The sequence below is a fragment of the Nelusetta ayraudi genome, unplaced genomic scaffold (assembly GCF_046127955.1).
Source record: "Nelusetta ayraudi isolate G7.1 ecotype Tasmania unplaced genomic scaffold, CSIRO-AGI_Nayr_v1 ptg000143l, whole genome shotgun sequence".
Taxonomy (NCBI): Eukaryota; Metazoa; Chordata; class Actinopteri; order Tetraodontiformes; family Monacanthidae; genus Nelusetta; species Nelusetta ayraudi.
The window spans coordinates 620,364-647,467 of NW_027466193.1; the positions used below are offsets into that span (position 1 = coordinate 620,364).

The 27,104-nt window shown below is 47.0% G+C and overlaps 1 long non-coding RNA gene across 1 annotated transcript; it reads left to right on the forward strand.

Annotated features, from left to right (window-relative positions):
- LOC142879714 (uncharacterized) lies at positions 1-27,101 on the forward strand. The gene is made up of 2 exons (XR_012925340.1): positions 1-556; positions 26,976-27,101. It is a non-coding gene; the product is annotated as an uncharacterized LOC142879714 (long non-coding RNA).
- The last annotated feature ends 3 nt before the right edge of the window (positions 27,102-27,104 follow it).

Consider the following 27,104-nt stretch of genomic DNA (forward strand, 5'->3'; position numbering starts at 1 on the left):
GGTAACCTCCCGGCCGCGCGCGCGCGCGCGCGGACACACGCAAACACTCACACGCACACGCGCATACACTTTCATGTTACAATGCGTGCTCCCTTGGTTACCTAGTAACTCTCTTTCTCCGTCTCCAATCGGCGCTCTCGCACGCAGAGCCGGGGCCGCGCTGCGCGCTCCCTGCCAAGCTCGCCTCGGCTCGGCGCTGAGCCGGATAGTGGAGGCAGAGGGAGGCAGCGGGGACGCACCGGGAGGACAGACAGCGGCAACAGAGGCGGCAGAGGCGGACTAAGGCGAGTTTAGGATGACAGCGCACTGACGAGGATGCGGAGAGCCGCGCCGGCTTCCCACGGAGGTCGCCAAAGCCACTGAAAGAACATAGAGGAGGAGAAAATAAGAGGAAGAAGAAGAGAAAAACACAAGCTCGCCACTCGGATATTTGGATTACGTGCACAGGCGGCCGACGCAAGTGAAGAGCCCACAGAAATTTCCCAGAGAGAAATTAAGAACAGGAGAGGAGGAAAAAAAACCAAGACATGGGGGGATTTACGTCTCGGCAAAGAAGGTGAGTTCTTCCATCAGGCTTAATGAACACATACAGGGGCGGCTGTAGCCTGCGTAAATGATTGGGCTGTTGGGGGTGGGGGGGCTGTGGGGGTAACGAGGGGACACCTTGCTACTTGTATCTTTTTTTTTTTTTTTTTTTTTTTTTTTTGCGCGCACGAAGCGAGCCCCGCTTGTTTTGATGGCGCAGTGTCTGCGGTGCGCGCATTTCCACTTCCACAACGCGTCTCTCTGTGTTTTGATTTTTAATGCATTATTATTATTATTATTATTATTATTATTATTATTATTATTATTATTATTATTGTTATTGTTATTATTACTACTACTTCAGCGGAACACCCACCAGCCCACCGCGCCCCACGCCCCCGTTTGAGATACTGGATTAACAGTGTTTGCGTGTGTGCGCTCAGTCCCGCACGCGTCGCGCGTGAGAGCACATCCACGCTGCACGCGGGGAAAGGAGAGGGAGGGAGGGAGGAGAGGGATGGAGGGAAGGGGGGTGGGGGGGGGGTGCGGAGAAAAAAACAACCCCGACAGGTCGGTTGTAATCGTTCCAGGCACTTGTTACTCGGGCATAAAGACATCCTGTCTTCGTGATGGAGCAATCTCTCTCTCTCTCTCTCTCTCTCTCTCTCTCTCTCTCACTCTCTCTCTCTCTCACTCTCTCTTCTCTCGCAAACACTCACTCACAACACACGCGCGCTCACACAAACACACATACATATAACCCCACGGCTAATGAAATAGTAACCCCCCCCCCCTCGCAGACACGCGCAAAAGTTCCGCGGAATTAGTCGACCAAATAGCCCGGTCAAAGATTCCACAGTGCCAGCGGGGGTGGGGGGGGGGGGGGGGGGCGGCTCTAGTTTACAGCCCTTCTGTTTGCCCTCCGTTCATCTGCTGGAGGTGAGGGGCAGGAGAACGTGCCACACGCCAAGCCACTTCCGCCTTGTCCACCCTCCTCCTCCTCCTCCTCCTCCTCCTCTTCCTCCTTTGACAGTTTCTCTGCCACATTCTGACCAGCGAACAGTGGCAGGACACGGAACTAATGGGAGGGAGGGCTTTTTGCATGTAATGATGGATTTGTTATTGAGGGTGACGACGGCGGCATTTATATTAGACCATTAGACGATCCCTTTATGAATATTGGAAGCGATATTTCATGATGTCCCATCACGGCTCCTCCACTCTGATGCCGAGGCCTATGAAGGAGCCCTTTAATGGCACACATCCTTTTCCACGACCAGTTGTTTTTTTTTTTTTTTTCTGTTTCCGTTGTGTGTGTTTGTGTGTGCATGTGTGCATGTGCGGGACACACAACCTCACTTTCTCACCTTCCGGCCCTGCCACTGCTACGACGCCTGGCACAGGCACAGGCAGCCTCGACAGACAGCGAGGCTGTGTTAAATTTAAACCAGCGAACGACGGTCCTGCGGGGCGTCTCGCGTCTTGTGTTTTTTTTGTGAGATTCCCGTACACATGGTCGGTCGGGGCGGAAGAATAAATAGCCTGATTGTAGTCGGCGGCGGCGGCTGCGGTAGGACGAATAATTAGCCGAGAGAGCCGGATTCTGAAAAGAGAGAGCGGGGGTGGGGGCGGGTGGCCAGGGGGGTGAAAATGTCAAGCAGGAGTTGTCACGGTGATTGGCTGAATAAGCAATGTCCCTGAAGCAGGAAGCATTTAGGAATTGATCCCCACCTCGTATATTTGGCACCGCATTGATGAGAGGGGCCCTTAATGGCTGGCGATAACACACATGCATTAGCCAGCAAACACACAGAATCGCGAAACCCGCCCCTTATAATTTGCTTGTTACTCTTTGCACGGGGGAAAAAAGTGTGTTCATTTATTTGGAACGTGTGCCTTTAGTGCACGTCCAACTATTATGCATTCCGCTGCTGCTGCTGCTGCTGCTCCCGCTGTGTGGGTTATGTCTTCAGCGCTCCAAGTTTTTATACAACAGTCCGGCAAAGTCCTATTTTTCATATTCCCTGCTGGTTTAATAACCAGTCTTCACTCATTTTTTTTTTTTCCAAGCTTTCTCTCTGAGAGCTTTTGCCTCCCAGCTGCCGCAAGAAAAAAAGAAAAAAAGAAAAAAGCCAAACACCAGGAGAGACTGCCTCATTTTGTTCATTGCCACACTTATTAAGCCGGGAATAGCCGGGGCTATTGAGGAGTGATCAGCATGTGATCACAGCCGAGCACACTCAGAATTCTTTTTCCGAAGCGCGGCAGGAAGTGAGTCTGTTGTTTACCCCGGCGAAGTCTGCGGGCTGCTCAGAGGAGGCTCCGCGAGACTCCCCGGCCGCCTGCAAAGGTCAGCGAGGCTTCTCTCAGACCTAAAGTGAATCCACCCGAGTCCGCCTTGGCCCGACTTAACATGGATGAGCCACTCGTTGGTCTCCGGCCCAGGAGGCCTCTTGTTCTTGGGCTTTCAGCGCTCTGGCTTATTTGCTCTCACGTCGAGGGGAGAAGGAGCGCGCCGGGCCGAGTGCGTGCGGAAGGTTGCGTTGCCCTGCGTGCAAAGTATTTTTTTTTCTTTTTTTAATTTTGCTGCGGAAGGTTGTTTGTGTTTTCTAATATTCCTCATCTTGTTTTTCGACGTGTTGTCTCGGAGCGGCGGGAAGCGGCGGGTGGAATAATTTCCCAAATGGATACCTCTGACCTTCTGAAAAATATGTCCCATCAGCGGCTGTCCCGCACCCAAGGAAACAACTGTCACCGCCGCAGCACTTGATTTGTCGCGCATGGAAAAAAAAAAAATAAGATGGTGGGGGAGGTGGGAGGACTTTGGATGCAGATGTGTTTTTTTTTTTTTGCTGATAATTTATGAACGATGCTGACGGACTGTTTCGCCAAACAACGGCCCGAAAGACTTTGTTCCGTTGGTTTGGTGCAGAAGGGTAAAAGATTCATTTGGTGGGACAATTCAGTCTTTACGTTGCTCCCACTTAAAATGTAAATGATTCAAAGGGCCCCTGAGGTGTGCCGTGTGCGCCCGCCCGACGCTGCCGTGGCACAACTGGGCAGCCAAAAGCAAGTGGAGCGTCGCGGCCGAGTACAGTGACAAATGAAGGGGGGTGGGGAGGGGGGCGGGGGGGTGAACTCGTCTCCTCGCATTCTCTCGGGAGGATTCGCTTGCGCAGTCATTAACTTTCACCTTCTGTGTCGGACTGTCCAAAAAAATAAATAAATAAACAAAACAATCGCCTGGATTGTTTGTCCCCCTCAAATACTGCAGTGGCAGCAGCCATCCACGCCGTTGACTTTTATTGCTTGTTTTAATAATGAATAAGACAGATTTAGTAAATCTGCGAAAAGATGAAAGCGTCTTTGTTTGCCGAACAAAATGGTTTTGGCCTGAGGCGGAGAGAATACGCCTCAAGACTCCGTGCGCATAGCATATTCAGCAGACATTTTTACATCGTTCGTGGCCCAAAAAACATCTCCCCTGACTACCAGGTTTCCCTGCCAAAGACCAACGTCTGCTTAGTAAACAAGATTCTTTTGGACATCGCCATGCTAACTACAAAGCAGATGTCACACAGTATGTCTCCGCTCAGCGTCTGCCAGAAGTTGTCTGTTTATTATTTATTTAATAACGAGACAATTTGCACTCAGTCATACGTGGACGGCGGTGGTGGTGGAGTTCAAGCCAGGGGTTCCACCTGCCTGTGCAGCAGTGTGGACGAGTCATTTAAAAGGCCTCCCCGCTTTTTACTTTGGAAAAAGGTGAGATTAGTGGGTTTTTTGTTTGGACAACTGGGTGGAGGGTCGCGATCTCCAGCTGCGTCGTTGGGGAAAAGGATCAAGTTGCAAAAAGTCTGTTTGCGTGGCACTGATTTGATCTCTCGGCAGGTGTCGCCTCGCTCGGCGGGCTGCAATTACAAATGATGATTTGTTTCCCCATCGAGCAACGCCGCGCCATGTGTCAGTCGGCCCCCTGTCCAATTAGTGGACGAGATCCGATTACGGCGGTGCGCATCCCCGCTTTGGAAAAAAAGAAGAAATAAAAAACATACAAAAACTGTCCCGTTTGATATTCAAATTGTTTGCGTCGAAGGAGATGTTTAAGGCGGCGGCGTTAAAACCAACAAAGAAGCAGTCATTCTTCCTTAACCCCGCGCCGTGACAGGGCCGCTGTTTGTTTTTCTGGCGGAAAGTTCACCTTAATCCGCCTGATTCAAATTGCTTAATCCACCTTAAGAACGTCCCGCCACAAGTGACAGCAAATCAACAGTTTTTTTTTTTTAGTTTTTTTTTTTTTTTAATCCGGCGGATGAACATTTCCAGTCCGGCAATAGTTGATGTGGCAGCCTGTATCTCCCCTCTAACATCCCCGCCCCCCACCATGTCCCCAACCCCACCCACCAGTACGGTGGCTCCATGTCGGAGCCAGCGCTCGCCAGAGCCCCTTTCTCCCCTCACTTCCTTAACGTCGTGTGGGTCCGGCAGGAGGCTGGACCTGCTAATTCGCCGGCTAAATGAGTGAAGATAAGGCTTGAGCCAGTACCTCCAGCAGCCCCCTCCCATAACCCCCACAACCCCTCCCGGTCCCCCGGGGGCAGGCTCTTAAGGAGCTTAGTAAAAGCCTGTCGCATGAAGACATGAAATGGAGCCGGCTAAATGGGCGACGTTGGAGTGTCTTCCATCAACCTAATATTCACGCGCTGTATGGGTCACAGTCGTTGGAGCTCTAATCCCATTACGTTCATTTATTCTTGGCTTATTAGTGGGCTTCGGACAATGCGGCACTGTTTTGCGTCGCTATCCCGCTGCCGCCGCCGCCGCCGCCACGTGATGTAACCGCGAACCCGGCCGCGGCGCCCAGGGGACCGTGTCGCGCTAGCGTGCGTTCCAAGTGAATCAATAATGAATGCCGGTTTAGCCGTAGTAGGAGAACAAGAACGATCATCCCGAGTCACTGGGTCCATTACACAAGGGAAACAATTAGAGGTTTCCTCATGCCACAACTTGTGTGCGTGCCTGTGTGTGTTTTTCTTTCTTCGCCGTCCCCCCCTTTCCCTCAGCTGTGCGCATTAGCCTTAATTTTTCTCCCGGGGTCCGGCAGCACGCTTGTTTGGCTCTTGAGAAATTACAGACACCAGCCACAAAGTCTGTACAAGGCAGGACTACAAAAGGCCGCGTCGGGGTTGCCGTGATGTATGTGGCGAGTGGCGTGTGAAAAGGGGGAATAGCGCGGTGACGGATTGGACACCGGGCCTGCCAGTGTGTGTGTGCGTGCGTTTCAGTGTGTGTGTGTGCGCGCGCGCGCTAACCTCATAATGCTGACAGATTACAGATTTAAATATTTTAAATCTCACCGAGCACATGCTGCCGGTGATGGAGAGAGTGAAAATGACTGCAGTAATGCAAGAGATTAATTGAGAGCCTTCCTCCCCCAACTCTCTCTCTCTCTCTTTCTCTCTCTCTCTCTCTCTCTCTCTCTCTCTCTCGCTCTTTCAACCCACACACAAACACACACACACTGCCACTGGTTGGCCATCATGAAGTCACAGACCCCTGCACTCTGGGGAGACGCACAGTTCCTTTTTCTCTCCAGTCATTCTTCTCTTTATCTCAGAGCCGAGAGCTGACACTGAGTTCAAAATCGTTGTCATCCCTCTTCTTCCTTCCTTCCTTCCTTTCTTTTATCTTTCTATCACTCTAGCTGGTCTAGCACTATTTCCTTATCTGCCACCAATCTCTGAGGCTTTTATTTTGTTAAGGCCTTCCTCCTGGTTCATGAGCATGTGTTTTTTTTTTCAAGTGAGGCATCCACTGCGTTCTGATGAGAATTTCATGGTCATGCTAAAGAAGTGGCACAGTTCCCATCAAACCACCTCTCGGTTTCACTCTGTGTTGTTTCCAGCCAAGAGACTCTCCTCCGGCTTTGTGAATTTTAAGTGCACTGACACGTAATGTTGGACGGAAACCAAATGAGTTAGACAGCCAACAGAAAATCTGGATGTATAATGTGTTGGGTCTCTCCCTCTCTCTCTCTCTCTCCAGTGTGAAACAGCTGCGTTAGTTCCCTTGAACCAGTGGGATGAATCATGGCTACTTTAAAATGGCGACCGTGTGTAGAGACTGTTGTTGGCTCAGAATGACACAATGGAAATTCATAAAAGCAGTTTGATGGGAGATGTCCGTCTGAGTGATTAGACGTTGTGATCTGGCTCCCAGGTTTGTTGGTTTCGGGAACATTTATTTTTATGAAGAATGTTTGATGGAACAAAAAACTCAACATGGTTTTTTTTGTAGCACCGTTTCACCGAAGTGCTCTATATATTAGATTAACTGTCGACCATGTGAGTAAGCTTTCATTAAATACAAATAAATAGGTTGATTGCTAATCAGCAGGCCGATCTTTGGCAGTTTGACAATCTGTAGGCCAACGTCTGCAAGTTCACAGGTTTTGTTTTTGTCCAGTAAGAATGTCAATGCCTCAGGTGATCGAACTGCTGCCACTAGTATGTAATTCATGTTGTTTTGACAGTTTAGATTGCTTGTAGACAGTTTTATTGAGAATAATAAAGACTTTGTGATTAAAGGCTTGTTGAGTTTCAGCAAGTTTGTTTCTCATTCGTTGACTTTAAAACATTTCTTTTTTAGAAGATGCAAAACACAAGTGGTGTTCAGATTATACGACAGACATCAGCCAACCTGCTCTTTAAAACACCAGGATGGGCAGCCGCCGCTGGGAACAACCCATGTAGGTCGAACCACCAGCGTCTCTATAAGCTTGCATGGACAGCAGAGGCAGTGGCGGCGGCTCCGGCTGCTGTGTGGAGGCTGTGCAACCTTGAGGCAGTGATTCTGGTTTATCTCACTGTTCTGGCTTCTGAGAATCCTGGAGGCCAAATAAAATATTATGTGCCCCATAAATGTAAAGGACTTTGAGGGCTCAATCATTTTCATCTTACTGCCACCGGGCTCTTGCTCCGTCCCCGTGTGAGCCGTGTAGCTTTTCATTCTGCTCCTGGAAGTAAGAACCGAATCTCTCGCCTTCTTTTTTCCTGCCTTTGTTTATTTAATGCTCCCGTTTCTGCTGTTGCACTTATTTTTTTGTTTTTTTTTTTATAGCCAAGGCATAACTATAATGGAGAAATAGTAAATCTCTTAATTTCAGCCGTTATCTTTTGGCCCAAGACAATCATTTTTTATGTTTGATTGTAGGGCAAAACTTGAGTTTTAATAGCTGGACAAGGAGTGATTGAATCGTGCGGGTCTCCTAAAATACCAGCTAGGATGTGGATGTGCTCGCTGCGCTGCCTTGTGTTAGACTGATGAAGAGCACCTGAGCACTGCAGGCTGTGGGCGCCCGCATGTGAGGAAAAAGTGTTTTGTTGTCTCAGTGAGAGTGAGTGGCTGCCTGTCTGTCAGCCCTTTGATGAATGTCCGCCTCACTCTGTCGCGTTCCCTCCTCAGCAAACTTCACCTCTCGAAAGGTATGAAGCGAACATAGCGACCAAAGTCATAATATTCCTTTTTTTTTTTTTTTCATCGACGCTGTTCGAGAGTGTGAAAGCTTTCTGAACGCACTTCAACGACAGCGTAAACCAGCTACCTTTTTTTTTTGCTCCTGTGGGGTTTTTTTCTTCTGGTGCTGACCTGCTCCTGACCGCCGTCTATTTTAATCTCACGCCAGCTTGGCGCAGCTACCTGGGCAGCCTTTGAGCGCGGGGACGAAACTCCTTCCGCCTAACTCGGGAGAGGGCCCATCTGTGCCCGCGTTCCTCCCAGAAAGAAGCCGTCCTCTGCAATAATTACTCGGCTCCCCCTCCAACGATACTGTCGTCATGCCACATGTAAAAACAGGCTCCAGGAAATTGGCTTGATATTAATCTGACGAAATTACCAAGAAAGGAAATGAGCGAGTGAATCGAGTTGTGGGACGGGTGGGGTGGGGTGGTGGCTGGTGGTGGCGGTGGGGGAGTTTTTCCTCCCCCTGAAATTGATTGCGTTTTAAAAGGCGAGGATGCTCCTCTCCGCGGCTCCCGCGGCTCAAATAATTGGACGTTAAGCGTATTGATTGTTTGAAAATTCCCTTTGACGGCACGCGTCAAACGATTGACCCGCTATTTTCCCTTTGACTGGCTTGTAGCGGGCTCGTTAGCCATCCATTGATACAGGTCCAGATTCACCTGGAAATCTGGGTCATTACAGTAATAGCTCCACGGCTCCCTCTCCCAAGATGGCAGCTCTGGATGGTGGATGTGGGCTGCGAGTTTGTGTCAACACGGTTGAAGGATGAAAGGATGGAAAGCTGTTTTTTTTTTGTTTTTTTTCTGTGGCTTTTCTTGTCGGTTTTTGATTTTGAAAAAAAAAAAAAAAGGAAAAAGTTTTGGTCATGTGGGTGACAGCATACGGCCGGAGGGATCCTCCAGGCAACGTTCTGATCCTTTAAGTAGCACAGATTTGGGGGGTATTTTTATTTTTTTTCGACAAACGCCCAAATTGTGCTCTTAAAAAAAAAAAATCCATAATCACATATTATTCACAGACCCTGTTTTTTTTTTTATGTGGGATGTGCATTTTGCAGCTGCCTTATTCTCATAGTGCGTTTCCACAGGCTACAGTAGCCCAGCAGCCAGCAGTGGAAAGTCTGGATTTTTTTCCCTTTTGGACTTTCTGTCCACGCGGGTCCTTTGGCTGTGAATTACAATTTGGCTCAAGTACAGGTGTCGGATGACATAATAGTGGTGGGCAGTTGAGTTCCGAAAGCAGGCGAGAGAGAGTGAAATGATAGCGTTGGAAGGAGATGGTTCTGCGGGAGTAGCAGAAATGGAGAGAGGATCAGGGAGGATAAGAGCAAGGGCAGCGGGAAGGGGCGCGATCGGAACGGAACAAGAGGAAAATGGTTCGGTTGGAGAAAGGTAAGCCGGGATAAGCCTGACAAGTGAGCTCTGGGTTTGGAGGAGCCAGTCAAACAGAAGAATCCACCCTTTTTTTGTTGTTATTTATGATGTGGACAACCGTGGCTACTTCTTCTTCTCTCTCTCTCTTTTTTTTTTTTTTGCAGTAACAACAAGCAGAATACAAATGCTACTGATCTGTATCCCAGAGTTGTTCCGCACTCCCGCTTTCATGTGAAGATGTTTGATGGAGGCAGATCTCCCTGCCATGTTGAAAATTACTAAATGATTCAGCGCGTTCTGACACCCATGAATTTACTTGAATTCTCATCTCCTATTCTCTTTAATCACATCCACTTTGGATGTAGATCTGCTGCACATGCATTGTGCGCCGGCACCGTCGCGAAACCCAAGGACGGAAAATTCAAAGGTAAACAGTGAAAATGAGCGTTAATAGGTGAGGCTTTGTGACAGTCCAGTGCCAGGTTATATAATAGTGAAATGTTGAATGGGGTAATTTGCATGTGCTTTGAAAGAGTAGTATTCTGTATAGATTCTGAACATCTGAACTTGTTGACCGAACCGTCAAATCTTAAACTAAATCCAAGAAGTCTGATTGATTTTCAGCCTACAAAGGCATGAGAACAGTTGAGTTATCCCTTAATTTGTTTGTCGGAATACTGCTTTACTGCATTTTGAGGACTGCAAAAAGGGTGAGAATTTTCCCCGACAGTTTAAGCTTCAGGAAACGTAGGAAATGTATGAAATATTCCAAATTGGAAACTGGAAATTTAGGGTTATGGTTGACAAACTCAACAATCCCTGTTTCATTCACAAGCCCGATCATTCAAAATAATGTATTTACAAGTAAAAAAAAAAAATATTTCCCATTATTTTGTTATGTTTTTGTTTTTTACAAAAAACAAAAGTAATACACTGACTTTAGCATCAAAGCTACCAGCTCATTAGTTATAGCTCATTCGTATGAACATTTTTTCGCTTATTATTTATCAGTCAAATGTTTGAAATGATTGAATGCGTGGCTTCAATTCTATTGGACTCTTAAATATGGCCTCCAGGTTTTTAGCTAATCCTCTGTGCATGTGATTAAAGAAGAAGTCACGGCGCATTTAGTGGGCGTGGTCTTAAATCTCCTTGTGATTGAGGAATAACATGGATAGCTAAGTGTACTTGCATTAAATCTCATAGTTTTAGCCAAGATTATGCTACAGTTTGTTTCCCCCAGCTATATTTACGTTACTCACGTTCCAGCCACAGATTTTGTGAATTTCTCCTGTTAAAATTCCGAGAAATGTGCAACACCAATCAATTCCCCATGTCAAGTTGCTTGAGAATGAAAGCAGTGTGTTCACACAGAGAGTTATGCAGTATCCAAAGACTACCCGAGGTTAAACCATGTGATATACGCATGGGATTTATCCTGCAGAGCCACGATCAGCGCGTCGGGGGGGAGGAGCCTCAAGCTGACCCAATAAGTCATTTCTTTTACCTCTTGTCTCCCACTGTGCTTCCTGGGAGAAGACATTATAAAGTGCGAGTGAAGAAAACCTTATCACAAAAGACGCTCTGAAAAGTGACATATATCCTCGGGGATAATTGCGCTGTGTGTCTCGGTGGCCCACTTTCCCTTCACGTTGACGCTTTGCTGCGCACCAATGACAGACAGCTGCTTCACATGCAAAGGTCTTTCTTTAGTTAGATCCATTAGAAGACTTCCAGAGCTGAAGACCTGAGAGGCAGAGAAGGCGGAGAGGGAGGTAGGGGGGGGGGGTCGGACGCACTCCTTTGAAAAATGTTTACCCTTTGCTTTTGATCAGAAGGTGCAACTGGGTTGCATAAAGATTCTCAGCATCCTCTGGGATCCAGAGACCCGCACACGTGCAAAAACAACATGATGCTTAACATTTTGAAGAGGGGACCAGAACAGTGCATCATGGATACACTGTTGAATGGTTCTTATAGATTTTGTTTTTTTGTTTTTTTAATCTTGGGTTGCCACGGCTGACACAAACCCCACTCAGAGCTGCTGCTGCAGCTGCTGCCGCTGCAAAGAGCGAGCGAGGCCCAAGGACAGTCGCAAATTTCCCAAATCCCTGCTAGACGCCCAAAGTTAAGACGTGCAATGCTGCAGTAAAACAAAGCCCTTCCCATTTATCTGAGCATCCCACACAACCCCTGGCCCAGATTTACAGCCCCGGGCATCCGCAGCTACCTAATCTTCTGGCAGCGACTGCCTCAGATAATGATTGGAAGAGAATCCCACCGAGGAATTCTGAGCGTGAGCAGGCTAACTTCCCAAAAACACGAGTCGCGTCCCACAATGGCTGCAGCAGCCAGCGTCAAATGACAACGCGTGACAAAAATGCACTGTAATCATGCCGAAAACGGGTACAAATTGTGTCCAATTGATATTTTTTGCTCTTCTGTCTGAAGTCGCCCGGCGGGCAGTCGGGCGGTCGAGCCACGTTGCAGAGAGAATGCAGCGGCTGTTTAAAATAAAAAAATAAATAAAAATCCAAGTGTGTGATGAGCATCTCTAACCCTCGGGAGACCAAACCCAGCCTCCAGTTCATCAAGATCAGCCCGCCTGCCTGCCTGCCTGCTTTGAAAGCAAATAAAACAGGCCACCTCTTATCGTAACATCTAAAGCACTCAATCCTGCGCAGAGGCGGCTGACTCGCGGAGCGAAACGCACGACGAACCACGACGTCTGCGCGTCTGCACAGCGTCTCGCAGACGTCAGGGCAACATCTCGCCCTGTTTGGGGTGATGTGTAGGGCTTCTGTAAATTATTTACATCATCCATACCGTTGAGCTCCACAACAAAACACGAGATACGTGCCCCCCCCCCACCCCCCACACACCCCTCTCCCGCCGCCTCCTCAAATGATAGTCATCCTTGAAAACTCGGAGTATTGAAGTTTTGCGGCTTTTATGCTCACGCGCGCTGGTTGTTTTTTTCTTTTTTTTTATTATTCCCGCTGAGTGAAAAAAGCTGTGTTGATTTATCTCACCCTTTTTTGTTTTGTCACTGCCAGCTCATAAAACAGGACAAAACAAATCACCCACGCACACGAGCACAAAAAAACAGAGACGCTACCTACACAGGGGCGCTATTTATGCAAAGTGCGCTTTTTTTTGTGTCCTGCGGTGGTAAATATTGTTAAAAAGGTGACGCGCCAGCGTGGCTCCTGGTCGCGTTGCTCTTAAACGTCTATAGAAAAATGCCGGGAAGGGCCTTGAAGTCGCATGTGATTTTTTTTTGCTTTATAGCAGGCACTGGGGCATCTCCATTGTTGTGTTTGCTTGTCACCGAAGCTCCAAGGACTCTCAACAGAACAACAACATGGTTGGCTTATTTTTTTTATTTTTTTTGGTCTCATCTGTGCTCGTGCTGAGTAAAAGGAACATAATATTCTTTTTCCCTCCGCACCCCGCTACTGGTTGCACCCGTGTCGCCGCCGTTTGGGCACAGAAGAGGATTAGTTTTTCAAAGTGCCGCCATTTAGCGCGTGGTTGCTTTGGATGTCAGCAGCTGAAATGAATAAATGATGCGCCTTCAAGTAACATTTGATGCGGGAGGGTCTGATCCAATATGACTTTTCACTCGAGCTGGTTAACAGGCAGATGTTTGAGAAAGAGAGAGATTTGTTTTGGTTTTTTTTTCTTGTTGTTGTTTTTAGCCCGTAGCTAGCTAGCTAATGAAAGGTGGAAAATGGCGATTGTTGTGGGTATCGCTGACAAAATCATACAGATATTTTCTCTTTTTTCTTCTGGAGCAGCGGAAGGAGTGGGGCTGTGTTTGAGCGAGGGGGGATTAATTGGGGAAACGCAGCACGTCGGCTCTGAATGCAACGGATTCGGATGCGAGGCTGAGTGTCTGAGACGTTCGTTCTAATTGCTCTGCGCTTCACACAGGAAGGGAAGGCGCACGCACACCGTGCGCGTCGTCTGCCGTCTTTCAGGAAGTGTAGACAACCCGGCGGCCGAGTCGGCCTGCGGTGTTTGGACGTGGCCTACTTCTACTTCTACGTGCGCAAAACATTAACGTCTTCCACTTGGCCCAAAGTACATGATTTATTCGACGACCGCTGTGTCTTTAATTCCTGCTTATCCACATCGTCCATACTGTACACAATATACATATATACACACACACACACACAGACCCACACACATATATATACATACATACATATATACATGTGTATGATACAATATATATGTATATGTATATATATATATATATATGTATATATATATATATATATATATATATATATATATATATATATACATATATATATATATATATATATATATACAAATACATGTGTATGATACACAGTATATATATGTTCATTTATATGGATTTTCAACGAGTGTGTGTCTGTATGTGTGTGGCGCCTCACTGTACGACCTTGAGTGGCCCTCGCTAAGCCCCGGTGTCTCTGTAATATAGTGGCCCGGTCTCGTCTCGCGGACTTTGCAGTGCCGGTGCGGCGCTTGAATAATGTCCTGCAGGAGACACTTTAAGTGCAACGTCTTGGACTCAGGCGTCAGCGCCAACATCGGGGCTAACCTCTCCTCCTCCCTCCACTCCCCTCCCTGCGCAGTGGCTGGGGTGGTGGTGGGAACGGTGGTGGGGGGGTACATTATGGCATTAGAGCGCATGAATTATAACCACATTGTTCGCTCAATGTCGGGGGACACCGATTTTTTTATTTTTTTATTTATTTATTTATTTTGTGGTAGCTTCCTACAGCGGCTGAAAGGGGAACTGGGGATTGTAAAATGTGTGCTAAGTAGATCCCCGAACGCACTGTTTCGGCTCCCCAGCGATAAATCTAAGCCAATTTTTTACAGAATAACGTTTGTGTGAAGTAAGGACGCTGCATTTGTTGCCAAAAAAAAAAACGTTCCGAGAGCTTAATGCCACTCGGCCACGTTTGATCTGCCGTGCGGCTCCATAGCTAACGCTACGCCTCCTTGTCGTTTCCCCGACGGGCTCAAGGTGGGTTTGCGGCAGCACCGACGGCGGCGACGTGGGACGCATTACCTAATAGATCTGGCAGGAGCTTTAGAGTTCAGGGTGGCCCGATAGAGCCGGGATACGGTACTTTAATCAATGGCTGAGAACATGAGCCAATTTCCCAAAGAAGCCTGACATTCAAGATATGCTTTCAGACGGGATTAGAAAAGGGTGAATGGAGGCCGGACGTGTCTGCCGGGGGTCGAGCCCAGAGGACTATTGTCAGGAGACAGTGTTCCCTCTTTCATGTGTGATATTGAGGCGCGGGCTCTGACTGCTACCCTCGCCCACCACCACCACCACCTACCCACTGCACCCACAGCCAATCACCCCTCCCACTGCCACCCTGGAACCGAAAAGTAACGCTCGGTCCTCCCTCAGTGGGGACAGCGACTGCTGCCCTTGCTGTCTACAAAGGGCACTGTCATTTTAATTGTCCCTCGGAGCTCGTGGCCGCGTCCTGCTGATATCTGCGGCAGCCGGAGTGAAGGAGGCACAGCCGACCACCAGGGGTGGGGGGAAATGGGAGGGGTGGCTGGCAGGATTTACTACAGCCATTTTCTGTCTCTTTATGACACTCTGGGCTTTTATTTTGTCGAGCCTCGCTCGTCTGACTGAAAAGGTCCCATATTTACCCCGTCGTCAGATCTTTTTTTTTTTAGCTTTGTGCAGTTCTTTCTCCGACAGCCTTTCTGCCCACAGGCTCAGGCAACAATTATTGGCGTCCGCTTCCTGTTAAAACTGATGTTTTATGTCTCGCTTTGACATGTTGCGTGCGTGACAGAGGACGGAAACACAAGGGGGCCTTGGCGAGATTCCGGAGGGTGGTGTGAACACCTGGCACGGGGTGTTGTGACAAACTTGGGAGGGTTGTTGGTGCCCCTTGTGAGATAGTAAAGGGAAAAGTGACGTAGTAAAAGAAGTTAGAGGTCAGACAGTTATACAGTCAGTAATGCATGATATCACATGTTTGTTGTCGTCATGTTGGAGGTAACTCTGACTGTTGCTATGCTTAAATGTGCAAAAAAGAAAAGAAAAATATATATATTTTTTGTCCCCCAAGATTGTCAGCAGGGAAAAGCTAAATTAGCCTCTGGCTCCGTCTCTTTAGCCCCAAGCGGGATCAATGAGAAAGTCAGTCAGCGGCTCTGATGGCGGCGGGCGGATGACAATTCAGCCGCGGTGATTGATAGCAGCTCGCTAATCCCTCCACATCTCCTCCTAAATCCACCTGGCTGCCACTCCGCGAGTCGCCGCATTGTAATGAATTAGGATGTGATGCCTCGCGCCACATTTACATTTCCAATTGTCGTGTTTTATACGTGTAATGCTTGTTACTAGGATGAATTTGAGCCGGCAGGCGACGAATTCTGGAGTTTTTTCTTTTTTTATTCAAAACCCGCCGCCACTGCAGAGCCGCGTTCAGGCGAGCCGTTCTCCGAGATGTGAAAGACTGCACGACTCATAAAGCTTCCAGATGATAATGTAGCCTCATCGAAGGCAGCCTGGAAAATGAGTTTTCTGCCAATGTCCTTGCAAATATCCAAAATAATGTGACCCTATTTGTTTTAGTGGCCCGACATTATCCAGCCAGCAATTGGACTTATTTTACATCCAATTGGAAATGAGCCCAAATAATATTTTTCCAGTGTAGGTTGATAAGTATATGGTAATATACAACACAATTCAAAATGGTTATTGAAAAGCTTGAAAATGCTTGATAGCTTCCAGTCTAATTATCATTTTACAAACTCGCTCCTCACCTTGATTGTCACTGTTGACCATTTTGTTGCAAATTTGTTTATTTTTTTCTTTTGAATGTTTTGATATTAGCTTGTTTTAAGAGAAAATTCATTTTACAGACTTGCTTTGATGCTGTGAAGCCATGAGCTGAAAATGACCTGAAAAGCGAGAAAGAACCGGGCTTCACATGAGCTGGCCCTTTATTAATCACCCCTACACCTTTTTATAACGATGCATAGAGGTCATGTGGAACTGTGTGTTTGTGTGTGTATGTGTGTGTGTGTGTGTGTGTGTGTGTGTGTGTGTGTCCCCAGTCCCTCCACCACCCCTCGGTCTTCGCTTTATGCCGAAGATGAAGGTCACCCCCTCATTAGTGCGGCAGCATCTTTTTTGATGTTGTGATATACGTGGTAATCAAGAGTGGCTCACGTTGCTGTTTACTGTTGACCTTTCACTAAAGGAACAGCGGCTGTTGCTTCGCCTCCAAAACTTAATTACGCTGTCATAAATCTGCAGGAGGCCGGTGGTGCTGCGGACAAAAGAAGCATGTTTTTTTGTTCTTTATAAATTTCATCAGGGTGCTGTAACCTTCTTGCAAGTGGGGCTCTCGCACCATGACGCTCATGAATTTTGGACTTATTTCTTTTGCGCGTGCGTGTGTGTCAAATGTATATTTGTGCCAATAAAAGAAGGGGGGGGGGAAAGCAACATGCTGTGGGTTTGGCGATGTCAAGTGCGCTTGTGTGCGTCCTGGCTCTCACCCGCGTCTCCAGAAATTGTTCTTGTCACACAGTAACACTCTTTGGCACCTCTCACTTCTCTGGAACTACCAGTCATTTGCATGTCAATGGCATTACTCCACCACTGCGCTCTTGGCTTGGCGAGTGCTGTGCGAGGATGCCAGGCAGTCGGAGGCTTTGGGAAGAAACATCAGAGTTAATGTCTTGGGCGTTGTTGTGTTTGTTTGTTTGTTTTTTTACCCCCCTTCTTTTTTTTCTCCAGAAAATTCATCTTGTCTTAATTGATCATCAATCACAATTTGGGAGCCTCCGGAAGGCTTTTAAAGATGAGCCACGCAGGCTTTACAAGCTGATGCAACACGGCGGAGTTCTAGAAAAGCCGCGCGGAGACGCTTTTATATCATCGCTAATTAATTATTTTACGTTTGCACATCAAGTCACACCGTAGCTGCCGCAAACGCTCAGGTACCCTAATGCATTATTAGCTCATTAATTTCACAAGCAGCATCTGGGTCATGTCTGCGCTCGCTACAATTTATGTAAGACGCCATGGAAGCCTTTCACAGGCGCTGCGATACAGCTGACCCGTCTGTTTTTGTTTTTTTTTGCAGGGCATCGCAGCCTACTTACCTTGAATTAACTGTGTTATTTAGTTTATTATGCATGCAGACCTTCATTTGTCTACTTGCATACACACAGTGCGTATTGCATTTGCACATCTACAAGATGAGCAAAAGGTACTATACGTTTCCACAGCCTGCCGCAGCCCCAGCAGCTTTCATTTTGAAAAAGAAAAAGAAAAAGAAAAAAAAAAAATACAATAATGTGTGTCACATTCCTCTGGACAAGTTGATCTGAATTTTTAATCTCATTCTGCAGGAAGCGCAATTCAAAATGCAGCGGATGAAAGTGGCGAATTACATGCACTCAGTGCAGGGCTCGAACTGCTTTATGAAATGGTGCATAGCTAAGTGTTGTCCTCGGGACGATCGGCTCTTCAAAGGACCGGCTTTTATGGTGCATGAGGATACTTCTGTTTGTGTTTCCGCCGCTATAATGGGGGGGTTGCTGGGTGGCAGCAGGCGTATAGAGCCGCAAGAATGAATTTTCCTGGCCTGGCAAGAAATTTCAACTTAACCGTAGATATTACGGCATCTCAATTTAACCCACGAGCCCGTGTTTATTGCGCGCACTGCAGGCCGTGGTCGGCTAAATCACTCTCCAAGAGCGGCGGCGTCCTGTTGTTTGCCGCTTTGACAACAACGAAACCTCGGAAGCCGTCATAAACGCACAGACCGGAAGGACGACGAGTGAGACACACAGAGTGATTGTCATTGAGCAAAACCACAATTAGAAGTTCCATTAACTGGGAGGCTTGCCACTTCACTTCATGCCACGCTCGAAGAAATTAGCCTGGAGTGGTGAACTTAAGTGGGGTCAGAAGTGATTCCAATTACCTTGATGGCAGAGGTCTAACATTCATTTGCCTCACATTCCGTTGGGTAATACACTTTTGTGATAATTGGGTGATGTAACCGAGTCGTAATATGAAAATAGAGAGAAAAATATAATAAAAAAAACAGCGGCCCGAGGGTAGCACGGGCAAACATGCATTAATTTTAAAATTTACATGTCAACAACTAGATGGAGAAAACCGAAGGCGAATCAGATAAACAATATGGAGTTAACCCTGTTTATTTTCATTATCTTTTGAAAAAAATGTAAATACCATTTGCAAATCAATTATTGTGCTTGTTTTTTTGTGATCAATATCTTTAGTGTAACGCAATGTACTATATGCACTTTTATATTATTTTGTCACTTTTTGTTTTCCGGCGAAAATGTGTTAGTATAGATAATGTTGCCCTTATTATTTTTTCTTTTTTTCATTATGCTCTTGTGTTAGTCCTGTTCCTGGCATGCTGTGTCAGTCAGTATTAGTAGGGCTGCTGTTCTCCACCTTACTAGTCTGTGAAAATGAATTTAATAGCTTGAAATCTTCTCAGGGCGGACGTGTTATTTATCACCAGTGCAATTTTGCTCTTGCATATTGGTTTGCAGATGGCCCCTTCAACCCAGGGTGAAGGAGCACAGCGGCGGCCACGTCGCCTGATCCCAGATTTCATAATGCAGTGTCAATGAACCGGGGGACCATGCGAGAGATCAAGTCCCATTTGTAATTACCAGTCAGACCTCAATTAACTCTGAGCAAACCCACTAATTCAACTGTCTCAGAGCTCCTCCCCTCTGCCTCTACCTGTCCGTATTTTCCCCTCTGATCCGCTCTGACCAGCTCCCCGCCGCACGATTCTCGAGGCATCGGACTTTAAACAGGAAATAACCCATTTATTCCCAGTGATACCATCATTAATCTCCTCCGATAAACGCTCGTTATCAATCGGGTTTGCTTTTCCCTCCCTGCACGGAACACTGCTGATAACCAAGCGGGCAGCGTTGCAGCATTTAGGGCCGAAGAGCGCAGCGGGCGCCCGAACGCGGCGGCTCACGTTTTAAGTGATTGTCATAAACTTTGCTATGCTTTTCGCCGGCGCCCTGCAGATTCCAAGCACCGGAAATTTTATTAGGGACGCGTCCTAGAGGTCTGGAAATCCATCCTCCTTTTCCCCCCGCATAAGCCAGAAATTGATGTTAGTGCCGCTCCATTTGCTGTACGCGCAGTCCGCGCGGCAGAGATGAGACGAGCTGCTAGAAATATCTGCCGAATTCTCCGCGGTATGCCCCGGTGTATCTTCTCCAGGAATTCAATCATTTCTCACATGCGCTCAGATGTGTTTGCCTGCTCGCACGCAGAGACGGATGATGGCAACGGCTTGTGAGCGCGCGTTTTACGAAGCTATCTTTAGACGCAGGGGTCTACGCCGCGCAGCGCGGGTCTGATTCAGCTAAACGCCAGCGCGCTCGCTCGCTCACGATATGGCATTGGCACGTGCTAACAACGACGGCGTTGACGCGGGAGGCATCGTTAGCGCGCCGGCACGTTGGTGTTTTCAGCGCCTTAGCCTGGTGCTAACATTTTGCTAATTAAGGGAAAAGTACACGGCCAAAAACAGATGGAAACGTAATAATTAGCTCTGCAAGTATCGCAGTGCAAAACACACACTAGGGTCTGAAGGATAGAAAAATGTTCCAACCTCATTATGTTTGGATTTATTAAATAATTATTCATTTCAGTAACAGAGTTATCTGAGTGGCTGGGCCCGTAAGATAAAGTCTCTATGCTAACAGTGTTTAGCGTCACTATCTGAAAACGGAACCTGCCCTCCTCTGCTCCCCCCACACTCCTTAGCAGCACTTTGCAGTCAAACCTGCCGCGCGGCATCTAGGGAGCGCGGCTAACCTGTAAAACCCTTAATGTGTTTACATAGGGGCTAGATTAGAGATGGACCCAGCCTTGTAGCTGGTGGTTCCTCAACAGGTCCCTGTGGGCTACTTGAGTGATTAGCTGCTTTGACTTTCTTCCAGTAAGAGGTGTCTGCTGAGACTCCGCAGTGGATCAATAGGAGTTAAAATGATGAATTGTTGGGGAGATTTCTTTATTTATCCCTTTTTTAACCCCCCTGAGTCTGTCTCCGTCTAATTGAGTAATTTAGCTGTGATTAATATACTAGTACCTGCAAGTGTCGTTTCAAGTGCCGCATGCCAGCCTAATGTATATCTGATGTGCACAAGCGGCGGAGGGGAGTGGGGGAGGAAAAAAAAAGAGCTGTACCTTTAAGAACAGCTCAGTTGCCTGGGATTGCAGCTCCTGAGACTTTCAGCCTCACATCTGTCCCTATCTATTGCTTGAGCACCTACAACAAATAGTTGTTTCAAGCACCATCAGCAGTTAAGAGAATGGCCATTATTTATTTGCAGTGCGGCTTCAGAATTCATTTCGATGCCCACTCACCTGGAATCTGTCTTTATTTGACCTGCCAGGCTCAGCCACCTGTGCCTCCGCGGCCTTCGGTGCCAGTAATGATGCTTCTAGCCGCGGCGAGGAGTACAAAAAAAAAGGTCTGAGGCCGCAGAGGCCCACAATGCGGCCGCAGCGCCGCTTCTGCCCTTTACCATTTATCCCTTCACTGTCTTTAGGAGCACGTTAGCGTCGCTCAGTTGGTGGTTAGCGGTGATGCGCCAGTCCTGAAGGGTCTTGAAGAGTCATTTGACCGACTTGTTGGTTGCGATTCCTCCCCTTCAGTAGCTTGTTCACTGACTCGTCCCTGCTGCCGCTCGCTAGCGGAAAAGAACAGGCAGTGAGTCACTATTGTGCGAGTGCTATTCTAACTGTATTTGTATAAATATATCAAGCTAATTGCTGGATTAACCCTGCGGGAAGAACAACAGCTCTGGCTTCTTGTTTCAACTCGACTCCCACTTTCGCTCCCCGCTCCGAGGCTGAGCTGCGAACAAACAAATCATTCAGTCGATCTCTCACTTTAAATTAACACTTTAATGGATAATTCTTCCCATTCCAAATCAGTGGTTTCAGCGCTGTGGTTCAGTGGGTACTGGGAATGGGTGAAGCGTGCGGACTCTCGCACACTCACACAACGAAATCAAAAACCTGGCTGTCTGAGTTGAGTGACTCATATAAAAGCGGATCGAAATCGATTTTCCCATCACTGGCGGTTAGCGTTGCTTCTCTTTGCCTCATTTAATTCCAAATCTCCTAAGTAATAATGACTCCAAAGGCTTTGTGTCTGAAGAAACAAGGACAAAAAAAAACAAAAAAAGGGAATAAAGGTGGCCCTCATCTGGGGCTGTCACAGAGGCATCCTTCCCCCAGCTGGAGCCTTATGAAGTCCAGGTGGGATTTTATTTTACCAATGTTTTTTTTTTTCAGAAACACGCCGGTCTCCATGATTTAATTTGACACATCCCTTGTTTGCGGAGAACCATAAGCTTGTCTGAGGGTGGAGACCTACCGTGTGTGGGTGCGCGTGTGCATCTTCAATATTGATTTATTTTTGCGGCGTTGAAATTCCGCATTTGACTTATTTGCCGTGAACACGTGTAAGCAGAGAGTTTACAGGTATATTTCACACATTATTGACAGGCAGTGAGACGGCGAGAAATCCATTGTCAAGATGAGGGTTTGTCTCAGAATGGACCACCAGTCTGCGCCAGCGGGGGTTTGGTTTGTCTGTCTGGAGCAAAAAATGTGCGAGTGGAGACGGTAAATAATGCTTCTTTTTTTTCCCCTCCCGTTGTTCAGCCGAGGTAAACCACCACCTGGGAGTAAGTGTGTAAGTCTTCGCTTCTGCTCAGCCTCAGCTGTCGCGGGCTCCATAATGTTAACGCGCAAGCTCCGTCTGAGCCATTTGCAAAGCTGTGATAACACCTTCTCGGGTCACGATGCCTCCCTTCCATTTGAAGTCACCGCAAATGTTCTGGAAGACTAATGGAGCTTTTTGAATTTGTCTTTGTCGCCGTCCAGCTGCAGCGATAACAGAGTAGCGGGGGGACAGTCAGAAGCTCCATCTACTCAGATCTCTTATTGGTTCCTCTTTTTTTTTTTCATCAGACTCCATTCAGCCGCTCGCTGAGAGATGGCGGCGGGGCGTAGGAGTGCATTCGGCTCAGTTTCATTGCAGTTCGGGGATCTCTTTGCTGGAGGAGGACAAAGGCTCTTCCATCGCGAGTGTGCCCGCCAGTGGGCTCACACTAAAATTTAACCTGACATTTTTTTTTTGTCTTTCATTAGTGGCAACATATGGGGAAATGCTTGGGATGACTTAACGATGGTTCAAAGTGCCAAACAAGTAGCTTTTAAAGTCATCTATTGCTCTGTCGTGGCAGAATAGTATTAACTGTCTTTTCCTTCATAAGCAGTGTTGGCGAGTAATCTATTACTAAGTAGTCCACTACAGTAACAGAGTAACCGAGTAATGTAAATAGATTACTGGGGCAAAACTGGTAATCCTATCATAATTACTTCATCAAGTAACGATTTTGTTACTTTTCCCAAATCTTCTAATTATTTTAACTATATGGGCTGTGCAAAAGGCACCAGTGCTGTACATGAGTTTATTCTGTGAAATGTGTGTGCAGTTTGTGTAGAGAGCAAACATTCATTCATGTTAAGAGGACAGAGGCAATATTTGGAATTGCAAAATTTGCACCTTAATAAAGTTCATTCCAAATCTCTGAGCAGCTGTTACTTTATCTTTTTTTTTTTTTACAACTAAAGTAATTAATAAAGTAATTAGTAATTAGTAATTAGATTAATTTATTAAGGAGTAATCAGTTGCATTACTTTTATGGAGCAATCCCAGTAGCACTGTTCATAAGAATTTTGATTTATGTAAAAGCCTTAGCAGCCATATTGCTCCATGTTTTGACTTGGATCTATAGAGATTCTATCTGACCTTCCCAGCTGGTAATGGGAAGATGTGAGGTCAAGCTCCCCTTCCAAAAAAAAACAAAAAACGGAGATTAACATTAACGTTGCCCGCAATATGCTTCCTTGCCATGAGACGGCCCTTTATCTTGCTCACTGGGCCTTTAACCAGCGGAACTGCTGGAGAAACGGCTGTTGAATGTTGTGCTGCTCGATGAAGAATCAGCCCACGTTAACAGAAAAAAAAAAAAAACATCCCGTGGACACCCAGCAGCGCCAGCCTCTCCTCCTTCCTCCCCCCTTCTCCTCTCCTCTCCTCTCCTCTGCCTCTGCCTGTTCCTCCGTCACCCCAGTTGTATTTATTAAGGGCTCCAAGGCCGCGTGATGAGACAATCAATATTTCTGGGATGATGAGGGAGAACTCATGCAATCTCTCCCTCTCTCCCTGGCTCCCCGCATCTCCCTTGGCAGTGCTTCAGCAGGTAGAGCGAGATCAAAGCGGAGAGGACCTCAGAGATGCTGCTGGAGGAGAGACTGATGAAGTCCTCTGAGCGGTGTCCTCTAAACACACACACTCCATCACGCCGCCCGTGTGCGTGTGTCCTTGCACTGCCCTGATTTGAAAGTTTGACCCGGCGCATTTCATCCCCGACCAGAAATGGGGTTATTTATACCAAAAAAGGGGACCCAGTTAGATTTGAGTTGATGCGTAAGTATTTTTAAAGTTTCCTCGCGGATGGAATTTTCAGAGTTTTTAGAGTCCGAAGTTTGAGGGATGTCTGCCAGAAAGTTTAGGTTTCATTTCCCCTGTTCTTCACATTTTAATGATATCATTTTATACTTATATAAAAATCTTTTTGTTAATCTTAAAATCAAAGGTGTAAAAGATGAGTTCCTCCTTTCAGGGGACTCAGATAAACTCAACCGCCTGGTTTTCAGGCACATCTCCACCCCCTTTTTTTTTTTTTTTTTTTTTTTGCTTCAGATATCATCTGTTTGATATTTTTCTGACTGCCAGAACTTTTGCTCTGATGATGGGCAAACAAAACAGCGTTTCCTGATCCTATTCATAGAGGTCCTTTGCTAAAGGAAAAAAAAAACATTCTGCATGTTCTTTTCAAGGAGCTGAAATAGCACAGCTGCTCTAACAAGGAGACTTTGTACCTTTCAAAAGACTGGGTTGAATAGTCAGTGGCTGCTTTCATGCCTGTGTGTTGCTCCAGAAAGGCCTGATGAAAACTGCAACTTTTTCTTCCCTTTTTTCGGGGAGGAGGGTGAGAATCACCTGGCGAGATGTCGTTTTGTGTCGTGGGAAGATTGGAAACACTTTTGCCACATAAACAATGCTGCCTACTCAGAACTATTGGCCAAGGAAATGTCGTTTCTTGCACGCCTCCGTCCAGCTGTCTGTTATCAGGATGACTTCTTGCTTCGCGTTCGAAATTTTAACCTCCACTTCGCCCCTTTTTTTTTTTCGTAGTGGTGTTGTTGCCTGTCCACAGATTGAACTAGCGCAACTGTATTTGCTCCAACCACCCGATTCGCATTTCTTGTGTTTTTCTTTCAGAGGATTCAGTCCATTGCTTGGGCGACTCGTGCCAGTTTGTTTATTTTTTTGTTTCTGTAATGTTTGCTCGTTGTACTTTAAGATTTTCACCACGCTGAGTCACGAAGAGCTGGGAAAATATTATACTGTAAAAATTCGTATTGTTCCCTTTTAAATTATCACACCAAATATGCCCTTGAATTACACTTAATTTGTTTTTTTGCACTTTCCATTATATTCAGCTCTGATGCGCTTTCAAGTAAAACAACAAAACAAGTGCAGAAGAGGGAGAAAAAAAAACCTGCTTCAACAATGTTGTTCACGTCATTGGCTGCCTCTGTGTGTGTGTGTGCTTGCGAGTCTTCCAGCATTTCAAAGGCTTTCGCCAGCCCTCGGAGCCATGTATGCCTTTTAGCCCCCCCACCAACCACCCCCATACCCCTACATTGGTTATGGTTGACTTTTCATGTATTATCACATAGCAGGTGTTCGACCAGTCTGGCGACGGGCGTAGTGTGCACGTGCTCGGCGACGGTGGGCCTCACAAATCATCCCCTCCGCGTGTGTATGTGTGTTTTAAGATACTGCCGCGCTAATGTGCATATTGTAATTATAGATCTGTGTGCAGCTTTTTCCTGGCCAGCCGTTGCGCTAATTCACGAGCGCGAGAAAAGTGATGAGCTGCAGTGCGATTAAAGCTCCTCCAGGAGCCTCCCGCACTCACTGTTAGTGGCCCCGCAACAGGCGGATACATTATAAATCATTTAACGCAGTCATTTCGGAATGCAATATCCCCCCCTTCTAAACGCTGGCTTTTCTTCTCCATTGTTATTAAAGCAATCACTGCGGTAGGCAGAGGTGGTGGTGGTGGGGGGCGAACTAAGCCACAGAAATTGAAAATTGATCAGGGATCGTGTGGAGGGCGCCGCCGTCCGACCCCGCGGTTTACCCCGCTAACGTCGATTAGCATTTACAGTGGTGTCACTGGTGGCGGCGCGTGTCCCCCGGTGACCCTCCTCATGTCCAAACAGCGATCTCTCGATAGGGCGAACAAGGGAAGCCAAATTGAAATAGCAACTTGGTTATTTCTAGACTAAAAGGTCAAAAAGAAAATCAAACCAAAAAAACTGAATGACATCAGCCGGGACGCAAAACGTTGCTGTGTAATATCCCGGTGATCTGCATCACTGCAAATACAGCTCTTTGTCACTGTCTATCATCAAGCAACGATCAATATGAAAAAAAAAACAAAGCAGTAGAGGAAGCTTTGGCAGGTGACTGATCTATCCAGACCTCAAACCACCTCTGTTTTATAACTTTAGATTTTTGGGCTCAATTGTTCGGGGACTTTACACGGCCAATGTGCAAAAAATTAAAGTTTGGAAGTGCGTAAAACAATTCTCATTATCAGGACTCTTCACTCCGCCTGCGACGGGAATTTGTGGCCAAAACTGTGAAAATTAATTAAAAAAAAAAAAAGTTTTGTGAGTGCACTCTGATAGAGGGTTAAAATGGTTTGCAGGGGGAAAAAAAAAACAGATGAGGAGATTTTTGAACGCATCACCCGCTACAAAGTCGGAACAGAGAGACACAGACAGACGGAAGTGGAAACAAAAAGCAGCCTCTCGACTGTCCATCAACTCCTGGTGCTGAAAGACCCAGATAATGAGCTTGTCGGCACATTGTTGTTGTGGGAGACGCTAGCGCACGCGACGCCGTTACCTACCCACGCTGTGATTGGCCCACGAGTTTCTCTTCTCAACGACTCAAAAAAAACATGAAAATATTCTCTCACTATTCCAAAAACAGTTCACTCCTTTTAATTCACTCCGCAAACAAAATGAGCCTGGTGTTCGGCGGTCAATTATCTCGACGGCGGGAAAAAAAAACGATCCGGACGTTCGTGTGCGGCTGACACAGATTCCATCCAACGCCGTCGTCAATGTCTCGCGCCAATCTTCCTTCCGCTTGACCTGCTGGGAATATCTGAGACTTACCCCCCCCCCCACCTCAATTTGTATCACATGAATGGATGGCAGCACACTGACAGACATGAGCTAAGTGCGAGGGAAAAACGAGCCAACCGTTCCACTGACTGATCCTCCTCCCTTTCCTTGCCTTCCTTGTCTTGCAGCACGGGATAGAGGTCCGCTCGGATGAGTCAGAGGGGACGGAGGAACCGGGTCCTCGCCGCCGACGCAGTGACGCGCTGAAAAAACCTCCCCGTCGTCTGCCCCGCAAACCGTCCTGCTGCGGCTGATGA